The sequence below is a fragment of the Heterodontus francisci genome, chromosome 6 (genome assembly GCF_036365525.1).
Source record: "Heterodontus francisci isolate sHetFra1 chromosome 6, sHetFra1.hap1, whole genome shotgun sequence".
NCBI lineage: Eukaryota > Metazoa > Chordata > Chondrichthyes > Heterodontiformes > Heterodontidae > Heterodontus > Heterodontus francisci.
In genome coordinates this window covers 77,131,297-77,143,925 of record NC_090376.1, presented here as the reverse complement: position 1 = coordinate 77,143,925, position 12,629 = coordinate 77,131,297, and the positions used below count along the sequence as shown (strand labels likewise).

General features: G+C 40.7%; 1 protein-coding gene across 1 annotated transcript in view; it reads left to right on the top strand.

Annotated features, from left to right (window-relative positions):
- Positions 1-1,604: 1,604 nt before the first annotated feature.
- The window catches only part of LOC137371394 (ras-related protein Rab-30-like), a 76,535-nt gene continuing 65,510 nt past the window's right edge, over positions 1,605-12,629 (top strand). The window contains 1 exon segment of the mRNA XM_068033919.1: positions 1,605-1,742. The gene's annotated coding sequence lies outside the window, so the exon portion shown is untranslated.

The window sequence follows — 12,629 nt, the reverse complement described above, 5'->3', positions numbered from 1 at the left end:
TGTAGCTTAGATGCCGATAGTCGGTGAAATGGCAATGTGGTGCCTTTAAAGGGCAAGGGGAGATGTCTGGGCATTCTCTTGTTTGAGAGTGCAGATGTTTTCCAGGTCCTACTGTGGGTTGGCATGGGCAGCTTCATTGTGAATGGAGCTGAACACTGGAATCAACAGCAAACACCCCACTTCTGCCTCTATGGTGGAAGGTCATATGCAGCTGAAGATGATTGGGTCAAGGATGCTTCCTTGAGGAATTTGTCAGAAGTTCAGGTGCTGTGATGTCTGATCTCTGACAAACACAACTTCCTTTGTGCCATGCATGACTCTCCAGCTGCTGGAGTGTTGCTCTTCAACCCCCATTGAGCTGTTGGGGCTTCGTGTTGCCTTACTTCATTCAATGCCTTGTTGCTATCGAGAGCATCTACTTTCATCTTTCAACAATTGGTTGCAGAGCCTTCAACTCCCTCATTGCTACATGCTGGTACTCCTTCCTTAAACCATTCTGCTTTCTTTACTCCTTAAAAAATCTTCTCAAACTCAACTCTTTGATCAAACTTTCAGTCAAAACTCTTAATCTCTCCCTTTATGGTTTGATGTCGAATTACTTATACCTATTCATGAAGCACTTTTCTTAACGTGACACTATACAAATGATGCTGTAATTTTCAGTTCTATGACAGAAAATGTTATTTTGCATTTTCTCTTTATAATTGCTGATTGACCTCATGGGTATTTCCAACGTTTTCTGTTTTTATTTTAGATTTCCAGCATTTGCCATTTTTTTCTTATTATTTTTACAGATATTTGCACGAATGGCCGGGTCACGCACAGTTCAGTTTTTAAAATTACGATGCTTCTCAACAGTTTTAAAAGCCTTAAGCCTCAAACAGCAATTTTCAAAATAAATAAAATTAAAGTACAGGAAGTATTTGGATGGCTCAGCTAGCTAAAATATGAGTAGCTGTGCCACACAGATCAAAAAGGGCTCAAGTTCAATCACCAATATAAATTTGATTAGCTGATCTAAACTGTGATAGAAGTAGAAGTGACACAACGGGATTCAGTATCCCTTGGCTTAGGGGAGGAAATCAACCAAGTGCTCCCGCGACTAACTCTTATCTACCAAACCCCCACTGTAAGGATAGGTGTTTAGACATTGGATGAGGACAGGATTGTGCTTGGCTTTAAAGTCCCCTGCAGCTGAATAGCCGACCCAACACTTAATTTCCAGGCCCCAAACATTAAGATGATACTGAAGGGCATCCTGCGGCCGTGGATTTGCAGCCCAGCAAAACTCAGTACCATCGGAAGAGTAGAACGGGAAGCAAAATAATTAGAGAAAAAAGGGGAAGAAAAAGACAAAAATTGCAGTGATTGGCTACATCACATTTGCTATCCAGAACTAAGAATTTACAGTATTGTTTAATTCCTCTTCCACAGCGGTCAGAACTCCTGGAAGACAAAGACACTGCGAAAACAAATACATCAAGATCATAGTGCGCAGGCGCAGTCAGGAAAAATGACTACAACTCCCGGCGAGCATTGCGACCTAATTCCAGCCCGTGCTTCCGCTCCGAAAGAAATTACGTCATTGTTAAAGCTCCGAGAAAGTAGGTGCATTGTGCAATGTAGCGTTCTGTGGTGCAGCGCTGGACACAGTCACAAGCAGGGCATGACTGCTGTACTCTGAGAGATACTGTAACTCCCTATTTCTCACGTAGCAACAACAAGGGAAAAACCCGAAACAAGTAAGTTTTTATTTCAATGTGCTTGTTCTGTTGTGAACGAGTTCTTTCCTTCATTGCTGTGCTTGTGTTTTCTCCCGCTTGCAGTACAATTCATGGAAGTCAGACTGAAGTGGTCCTGGTTTCCGGATTGATTGGTCGTTCGTGTATTTAACATTGGCAGATTTGCTATTGTATTGCATGGAGTCTAATGTTTACAGTGTTACAGCTTAATGTGTGTAGTGGACGAAAAGCTGTTATTTTCCTGAAGGTAAAGATGGGATTTGTCAATGAAATATTTTTGAATGCATTATTTTGATTTTATTTTAACACTGAAGTTTCATTTCAACAAAGTTGAGATTTCTGAATCAGATCATCAAGTAAAATAGTTTCCTTGTAAAATCTCTGATTATAAAATTGCAACTTTTTCAAACTAAATATTATCCTCAATTTGGGGGGTGGGGGAGGGAAGTGAGGAAGAGGCAGTTCATTTAGAGGGCTTTGACTTGAGTATCATTTCATTTGTACATTGGAAAAGGCAACTCTATTTTGTCCAAATTATTATTGGTGTCCTGAGGATAAAAGGTACAGGCGATCAATAATACTCACTTTTTTCATAAATAATGTAGGTAAATCAAACTAGTGCACCTTTCTAGCTGATAAAATGAAAAATTGTTTCAGTATATCATGTAAAACCATTTCACAAGATTTCAAGTTGTGCCTTGTAACTCAAGGCTGTTATACTTCAATTCTAATTTACAAGCATTATACAAAAATACTTGTGTTTGCTGATTTAAAACACTCTGCTTAATATCTTGTCAAATCTTGAGTACTGTTTTTATAGACTATATGTAAATATAACTTGACAGGTAAACTTCATTGTTTTAAGAGTGCATGGAAATTTGTAAGATTTGTAAGACTTAAAAATTTTGAATGTTTTATATTTGTGATTTATTTAAAGCTATAATTTAACAAAGCTTAGGTGCTTTTGAAGCTTCTTTAATTTTAATATGACTGATTCCAATGGAATAAAAACAGAAAGTGATGGAAATATTCAGCAGATCTGGCAGCATCTGTGGACAGAAAAACAGTGTTAATGTTTCAGGTCTGTGACCTTTCATCAGAATGGTTCTGAAGGGTCACAGACCTGAAGCATTAACTCTGTTTCGCTGTCTACAGATGCTGCCAGACCTGCTGAGTATTTCCAACACTTTCTGTTTTTGTTTCAGATTTCCAGCATCTGCAATATTTTACTTTTATTTTACTGATTCCAATGGATTGGGTTTGAAGTCGTTGTAATGCTACCTTGGCTCTGTTTCCCACCCAACTTCATGACTGGGTTTGAAGTTGTGCTCATCTTGCCTTGTCCCTGTTTCCCAGCCTACTTCACTCTTCCTTTTGGCTCTGCTGCACAGCTGTGAAAATCTGTAAAGTTTTGGTGTAAGATCTAACCAAAATGTATCAGTCCAATTTAATGAGTTTATTCCTGTCTTATTTTTAATACTATATGACCTGTTGGGCATTACCAAGATGAATGTGTTTTGGAATGCTTCTTTCTGAATATGGGGCAACAGTTCAATTGCATGTTGTGTAAGAATATGTGACTGCAAGAGAATCTGCAGGTACTGTTGTGTGCTATCCAAATTTAACTTCTATTGACAGTGGAAGGTCAGTGTCTAAGAGCTTTATTTTCATTGGTTCAGATTTCAAGATGCTGCAATTGGTACAATACATTTAAAACCTTATTCACTCTAGCTGTTGACAGTAGCAACGTGGCTCTGAAGTAGACTTGGGGTTTATTCAACAGCTGTTCATAATTTGAGTCTGAAGTATAGATGTGTCATTGCAGAATTAGGATGCTGTACAAGAAGCTAGTGTACTCTGGTTTGAAGCAGCCTAATATACTACCAAATTTAATTCCACATAGCAAGTAAGTTACTTTGTGTATCTACAAACTGTGTAGAAGATCTTTATTGTAGCATGTAAGCTTGTTGGAGTGTTCAGTCCAGAAGTTGAACATGAAATCTGCATAGTGCAATTGTCAGATGCTCTGAGAAGTAATGCTCTGCAGTGATTGCATTCACAACATACCTGATGTTGTAGTATTCTGATGTAGTAATGTAGTATTAATACACTTTCTGTAGTCAGGTAACTATTTTCCCAAGTACAGAAGCTGTGTCCTCATCTCTTCCAACTATAATCTTCTACAAGGTCTCTCTCACCTCTACCATTAGTGATTGTCTGCAATTATCTGGGTCCCCACATCCGGAAACTTTCCTATCAAAACCCTTTTATTACATCTTTCCTTTTAAAGCTTCTTGAAAGCTACCTCTTCAACAGCCACCTCTGCTAATCTCCCTCTTCCTTAAATGTGCAGCACCACTGCACTGCCTTGTACAGGGGTATTATCTTGAATTGAGCAATGGTGGGTGTAGATAGGATATTTCCCCTGGCTGGTAAGCCTAGAACCAGGGGACATAGCCACAGAATAAGGGGTAGGCAATTTAAGACTGAGATGAGGAGGAATTTCTTCACTCAGAAGGTGGTGAATCTTTGGAACTTTCAATCCCGGGGATTTGGAAGCTCAATCATTGAGCATATTCAAGTCAGAAATGGATAGATATCTGGATACTAATGACATCAAGGGATGTGGGGATAGCGTGGGAAAGTGGCTTTGAGGTAGATGATCAGCCATGATTTAATGAATGGTGAAGCAGGCTCGATCGGCTGAATGGCCTACTCCTGTTCCTATGTTTCTATGAGCCACTTCTGTATTTGACATGGGTGCCTCCCTTTGAAATGGAGCAATGTGACATTACCCACCACTGACATTCATCACTTTTATTAACATAAAATTCACCCAAAATCTTCAACAAAATAATTATTGGTATGAAATGTTTTGACTGATTCCTGAGTAATGTTATCCTAATGTAGATGACTGTGTAGTTAAAATATGAAAATAGAGTCCAGAGGGGAGTTCATCATTGTTATGTTAATTGAACAATTAGGAACAGAGTAATGCTGCATGAATTTTAATAGTCCAGTTGAACATATACTCCTGTTAACACGAGTGAAAGCATTTACCTTCGCTCATAAGATCACATTGCCCTCTTTTCCAAGACTACTTTTATGCCTGCATTAACAGTAACAAAGTACAATATGGGTTTGTGAGTTTGTAATTATACTGTTTGACCAACTGCCACTGGATGAAGTGTTTAATAACATTTTCAACTTTGGAAGCCTTGAATTGGCAAACTTCTGAGTAGATGGGAAAGTTGGAGGGTATGAACGAGTTAAATTTTCCTTAGTGACATGATTTTGGAAGGAAGATAAATGCAACACTTACAAATAACCCAATCGCTTTAATGTTATCTTTTGAATAGGGCCAGTTGATAGTGCAGATATAGAGAGGATGCTAGATACCTCTGTGATTTGCACAACAGGAATCTATACCAAAAGTTGAAGATATGTCACGGCAAATATTGGATGGTTTATATTTTAATCTGTTAGTAACGTTACATTACTACCTTAATACTGAGTGGTGTAAGCACTATACTGGCTCAACAGTAAAATAAATTGTCATTTTCAAACTTGTATACATTTTTATGAAGACATCAACTCCTTGTTTGGGTGCAGTCACATTCTTGTCCACAGGAACTTTCAGCAAGGGTTGTCAAGAGGTGTGTTTTCAGGCAGAGGTCATTGCATCCCTTGAAGCAAAAGTGGATAAATATTTTGAACTAGAGGAAAACACTAGGCTATGGGAAGAGAGTGGGGCCTTGGGATTAGTTTTAGATTGTTATACAAAGAACTGACATAGACACAATGAGCCAACTGGCTTCCACTTGTGCTATAAACTTTTCTATGCCAACCAGCAACCTAAAGAACCAATCAAATGTAAATCTTGATTCCCCACCCCGCCCCCCCCCCAGCCCAACTGTCTGGAGGCTGAGACCTACTTTAACATTCTGGTTACCAGCACAAACTTGATTGTGATTGAACTTGTGACCATTCTGATCTGTACAGCTCCGCTATTGACTGGATAAACTTACTGAGCCTTGGTGGAACTGCTCCTTTTATGAAATACTAATAATTGGTAATCAGATTTCAGTTACTTGGAGTTGTATGCATCCTGGGACTTTAGAGATTTAAATTTTGTGTACTGTAACCGCATACTTTAAAAAATGTGTATATATAAATAGTTATTCCTTCTAGCAGTACACAAGTTAATAAATCACTGAGAAATGGTTAAAAGTAATCACACCGTGGTAACATTCTAAAGCAAAATGATGAGACAATGAACATTTGTTTTTTTTATCAAGCATTTAGATAACCTGAGGTTGCACACTAGCTCTCTGCTGAGAGTAACTTGTTTCTGGGCCTTTTTTATTAGTCAGGTAGAATGGTATAAGCAAAAAAAAAAAGCAATAGTTTAGATGATTTGACTTTTAAACCGCTGCCACTAATCCACATTTTAATGTGAATGTTCGGTATAATGAGATCTATATTTCTGACTCTTGAGTGTGGAGACTTGAATTCTTAAATGTTTAGGTAAGGAATTAGCTAGTTCTGGCTCAACTTGGTCAGATAATGCCTGTTGACTGAAAGGGCACAAGCAAATATTGTGGCAATCATAAAAGCGTGATCGATGTTGAACCTTTACCTAGAAAGGGATCAAAGTCAAATGCTAATAACTACAAATCAGTGTTTATGTTGTAAGTGATGTCAAGGTTTATGAAAATAAAACAGAAAACTTCAACTGGTGCATTTACATGTGGAAAGGGAAAGGATTGGCTTACATTTTGGGATGTAGATTAAAATTATACCATTAAAATATTTTAGATGCTGATAGACCACCTGCATCTTCCCAACATTTTCTTCCTGTTTCAGCTTTCGACAAAATTTTAAATTTTAAACTGGCAACCAAATTGTTTTAATTCAGTTGATGCAACAGATTCTCATTTCTTATAAGACAAAATTTTAAATTTTAAATTTTGTCTTATAAGAAATGAGAATCTGTTGAATCAACTGAATTAAAACAATTTGGTTGCCAGTTTGCTTTCAGTGCGCTTGGTTGATTTTGTGTTATTGTCCATTTTGGGATTTGTAAATGAGGCAAATATCTCCATTTTAGCATGAGATTACAATAGTAATGTTTGACATTTCTGAAGCTTCACTTGGATATAACTTACCAGTCTTGCGACACCAGCTTCTTGTGACATGTCAGAGCTTGGAGAAAGCAAATATTTGAGTAATTATGATCTGTTGTCGTCTTGTTGTTAAACCTATTTAGCATGTTGGCTCACGTGTCGTCTGAAATGTGTCAAGAACCTCTTATGGCCAACTAAGGATACTGGTATGGGTAAATCTGAAAAGTTTTATTGTTGGTTATTCTCTCAATTTTTCCTTGCCTTAGAACTCCTCTTCCAGTACTTCAGATATTCCTCCCCCAGAGCTATTTCTACTAAGTGCCGATTGTCCCCTTTGCACTGGTTCCAAATGTCAGGATGATCCTTCTAAAACCCAATAGGTACACACCCTATTGCAAACATATCTCTCTACCCAATATTCCCATACTGAAGGCCTCCAAACACCACAACCGATGTTCCCAGAAGTTAACCACCCCAGGTCTGGCACATTTGAAGACACTCTTTCCCAATTATTCCCACATTGGAATATTACACCCTAGCAACACCCTCTCAATACTACCACAATCCCCAGTTCACCACCCCTGCATCCTGACACTAATCCCAGATTTCTGAACCTGTTGCCATTTTTCTCACACCTCATTTCACAAATTATGTTTGCGCTCATCACCGAACTCTCTGCGATCCCTAAGTTCCCTCCTCCTTCATCCCATGATCTTTCACTACTACCCACCATTCAACCCAAATTCCCACTTTAATGTTACCAAACTTTGTTCATCTGCTTTCCTTGCTCTTCCTTCATCCCCTTTGCCACTTGGCCTGTCTCTCATCCAGCTTAACATTCACTTAAGACACCCAACTAGACCCTAATCCTTTTAAAAAAAAAAAAAAAAAACCCAAATCTTTGTCAAACACCATGCCCCATCTCTTGATATAATCACTATTAGAAACTAACCAATGTAAACGCAATCAGGTTTCTGCTTTTGCTATGGTACTGAAACGGCTCTTACCGAAGTCACATTACATTCTTTGTGACTGTGACAAAAGTAAATTATCCCTCCTTGTCCTTCTCGACCTGACTGCCAACTTTAACACTGTTGATCACACCCTTTTCCCCAATGCCTCTGCTCCTTCCTCCAGCTGGGTCCATTCTTATTTATTTAATTGTAGCCAGAGAATCATCTGCAGTAGTTTCTCATCCCACTCCTTTACCATTACTTCTAGTAGCCTCCAGGGATCTGTCCTTGGCTCCCTCCTATTTTTCATCTACATGCTGCTCCTCTGCAACATCATCTGAAAACATACCATCAGTTTCCACATGTACTGTGACAACATCAAGCTCTACTTCACCCTTGGCTCTCGATCCCTCCATTGTTGCAATTGTCAGACGACCTGTCCGACATCCAATAGTGGATGAGGAGAATTTCCTCCAATTAAATATTGGGAAAGCCGAGGCCATTGTCATTGGTCCCTGCTACAATCTGCATTCCCTAGCCATCAACTCTGTCCCTCTCCCTGGCAACTTTCTGAGGCTGAACTGGATTGTTCACAACTTTGGTGTCATATTTAACTTTGAGATGAGCTTCCTACCACATATCTGTGCCATCACTAAGACCGCCTATTTCCACGTCGGTAACATTGCCTGACTCTTCCCCTTCCTCAGCTTATCTGCTGCTGAAACCCTCATCATTCCCTTTATTTCCTCTAGACTTGACTATTCGACTGCACTGCTGGTCAGTCTCCCACGTTCTATCCTCTGTAAACTTGGGGTCATCCTAAATTCTGCTGCCCATGGCCTAAAACCGTACAGACTACCTAGCATTGATCTAGACATTGAATACAACAAAGGCACACCCAGCCGAGTCAGTGCTGCAATATCCTCTTCACTAACATCTGGTGACTTATGCCAACATTGGGAGAGTTGTCCCACAGACTACTCGGGCAACAATCTGATATAGTCATATTCACAGGAATCGTACCTTTCAGCCAATGGCCCAGCCTCCTCCATAACCATTCCTGTGTATGTCCTATCCCACCAGCAGGATAGACTTACTAGAGGTGGTGGCACAGTGGTATGCGATCTGGATACAGTGGCCCTGGGAGTCCTCAACATTGACTCCAGACCCCTTGAAATCTTATGGCATCAGGTCAGACATAGGCAAGGAAACTTCCTGCTCCTTACCATCTACTGCTATCCTTCAGCTGATGAATCAGTACTCCTCCATGTTGAATGCCAATTAGGAGGAGCACTGAAGGTAACAAGGGTACAGAATGTATTCTGGGTGGGGAATTTCAATGTCCATCAGTAAGAGTGGCTTGGTAAATACCACTAGTGACCGCTTGGGCCGAGTTCTGAAGTACATAACTGTCAGACTGGGTCTGCGGCAATTGGTGAGAGAACGAAGGAGAAATTTATGTGATGTCATCCTCACCAATCTGTTACAGATGCATCTAACCACGGCAGTATTGGTAGGAGTGATCACGTCACAATCCTCATGGAGATGAAGTCCCATCTTCACACTGAGGATACCCTTGATCATGTGTGGTACTACTATCACGTTCAATGGGGTAGATTCAGACCAAATCTGGCAGCTCAGAACTGGGCATCCAAGAGACGTTATGGGCTATCAGCAGCAGCAACAGAATTTTATTCCACCACAATCTATAACTTCCTGCCTGGCAGATCCCTAACTCTACCATTGCTGTCAAGCCAGGGGACCAACCTTGGTTAATTGAGTAGGGGAGCATGACTGGAGCAGCACCAGGCATACCTAAAAATGGGGTGTCAACCTGGTGAAGCTACAATGCAGGACTACATGCATGCTAATCGGCATGCTGTAGCCAGAGAGAAACAATCCCACAACCAATGGATCAGGTCAAAGTACTGCAGTCCTGTCACTTCTAGTCATGAATGGTGGTGGACAGTGAAACAAATAAAGGTGGGAGGAGGCTCCAAGAACATCCCCATCTTGAAAGATGGCAGAGCCCAGCTTGTGAGTACAAAAGGCAAGGCTGAAGCATTTGCAGTCCAGAAGTGCTGAGAGGATGATCCATCTTGGTTAACTCCTGAGGTCCCCACCAACATCCCTTCGAATTCCACTGCATGGTCTCTATAATTATTGCGTGGACACATATGTGCGTATCTTAACGGGACCGCGGATTATGCTTGGCCTGTTTTCTGTGCGGCACATTCCCGATTGTTGTGTGGCTGTGCAACTTAGAGGGATCGTTGATCCCCGCTATCACGGATGCCATTTTTAAGCCAATTCGATTCACTACATGTGCTATCAATAAACGGCTGAGCGCAAGGCTAGTGCAAAGGCTATGGACTCTGATGTCATCCCGGCTGTAGTACAAAAGACTCGTACTCCAGAACTGGCTGCAGTCCTTATTAAACTGTTTCAGTTAATATACTGGCATTTACCAGACAAATTAGAAAATTGCGTAGGTATGCTGTGTCCACAAAAAGGACAAATCCAATCTGGCCATTTACTGTCCAATCAATCGTCAGCGAAGTGATGACTATGTCGTCGACCAGTGTTATCAAGCAGCATTTACTGGATAATAACCTGCTCAGTTTGGGTTCTGCTAGGACCACTCTGCTCCAGACTTCATTATAGCCTTGGTCAAAACATGGACAAAAGAGCTGAATTGCAGAAGTAAGGTGAGAGTTGCTACCTTGACAGTAAGGCAGCACTTGCCTGAGTGTGGTACCAAGGAGCCCCAGTGAAACAAGTCAATGGGAATGGAGGGAAAGCTTTCCTGGCTGGAGTCCTACTAGTACAAAGGAAAATGGTTATGGTTGTTGGAGGCAAATTATCTTGGCCCCTGAACATTGCTGCTGGTGTTCCTCAGGACACTATCCTAGTTCCAACCATCTTCAGCTGCTTCATCAGTGACCTTGCTTCCAACATAAGTTCAGAAGTGGTGACATTCATTCATGATTATAGCGTTCAGCTCCATTCACAATTTCTCAGATAGTGAAGCAGTCTGTGCCCACATGCAGCAATACCTTGCCAGCATGCAACAAGACCTGGACAACATTCAGGCTTTGGCTGATCAGTGGCAAGTAAAGTTCACGTCACGCAACGGCCACCTTCCGAAGAGAGAATCACTTCCCCTTGACATACAATGTCATTACCATTGCTCAGTCCCCACCATCAACATCCTGAGGATCACCATTTTCCATAAACTTAACTGGACCAGCCACACAAATACTGTGGCTGCAAGAGCAGGTCAGAAGCTGGGAATTCTGTGAGGAGCAGCTCACCCCTCTAACTCCCCAAAGCCTGTCCACCATCTACAAGGCATGAGTGTGATGGGATACTCCCAGCTTGCCTGGATGAGTGCAGCTCTAATACTGAACCCAACGTCATCCAGGACAAAGAAGCCTGCTTAACTGGCATCTTATCCACCACCTTGAACATTTCATTCTCCACAGCTGATTCATCATGCCTGCCATGTGTACCTGCTGCAAGGTGCACTGCCGCAACTTTCCAAGACTTCAATGGTACCCTTTACCATCTGGTGCATAGGAATCCCACCACCTGCAGTTCATGCAGCATTTTGACTTTGAAGTATATCGCCGTTTCTTCATCAGTGCTTGGTTAGAATCCTGGAACTCCCTACCCAATGGCAGCATGGGTGTACCTCCATCACATGGGCTGCAGCGATTCAGGAAGGTGGCTCACCCCACCTTCACAAAGGCAATTAGATTTGGGAAATAAATTCTGCCCTCGCGATGCCCACAACCCATGAAAGAATTTTTTTTTAAAAATTGCAACAGATTCTTGAGTATTGCAATTGTCCAATTCAATGAACCATCAATCATGAATGGGTTATAGTACTTTTGACAAATGAATTACATTTGAGGTGCTTTGGTTCTCCAGAGATGATGAATTACATGAACAGTGTATGCCATTATGCATAGGATAATGCATGGCAATGCATTACAAAGCAATTAAGTGATTTATAACTGCTTGAAAAAGCACAGAAGCAACCAAAGTTGAATTACAATCATAAATTCCCTTTCAGCAGTTTTTTTTTCCTGATACAAAGTGTGTATTTTATGTTTATCACATCTTAGTTTCACTCTTCGTACCGTTTGAATACATTAGATGCATCATGATGCAAGTGAAACAGTAATAAATTTTATCTTCTATATCATTAATAATCCAGTATGAGTCACCTGAGGCAGGGTTACTGGTATAAGATCACTAATTTCCAATGTCTACTTCCTTAGACAAATTTATTGATTTTTAGGTGCAATGCTGTATAGCTGCCCTCCTACATTCAGCTCTTTTCTCCCCTCTTCACTGCCGCTCCCCCCACCCCCCCCCCCCCCCCCCCAACAACTAAGGGTTGTAGGAAAAATGGACTGAGATTTTTCATTTATATCATGCATTTCTTTATGACTTCAGCTCAATCTGTGTAGTCCTACACAAACTAAGTTTCTTAACATTGATTAAGGCACTTCTGGCATTAGGAGCACTGCACACAGTATTGGTTGAAGAATTTAACTCTTTGCTCACTAGAGGATTGAATAGGCAGAAATGTGTGCCTACTAATAATAGTTGGCTACCTGTCAAACTATATTTAGTGTCATTGATTATAGTAATACTGGGTCCAACAGGGTTTCTTTTACTTGACACAGAAGACAGTCTAAATCAATGTAAGCACAACAATAAATTTTATTTCATTATTACAGTAATAGCATTTGGTGGGCCCAACTGAATAATGGATGTTGCTATAAGTACCCGCATGG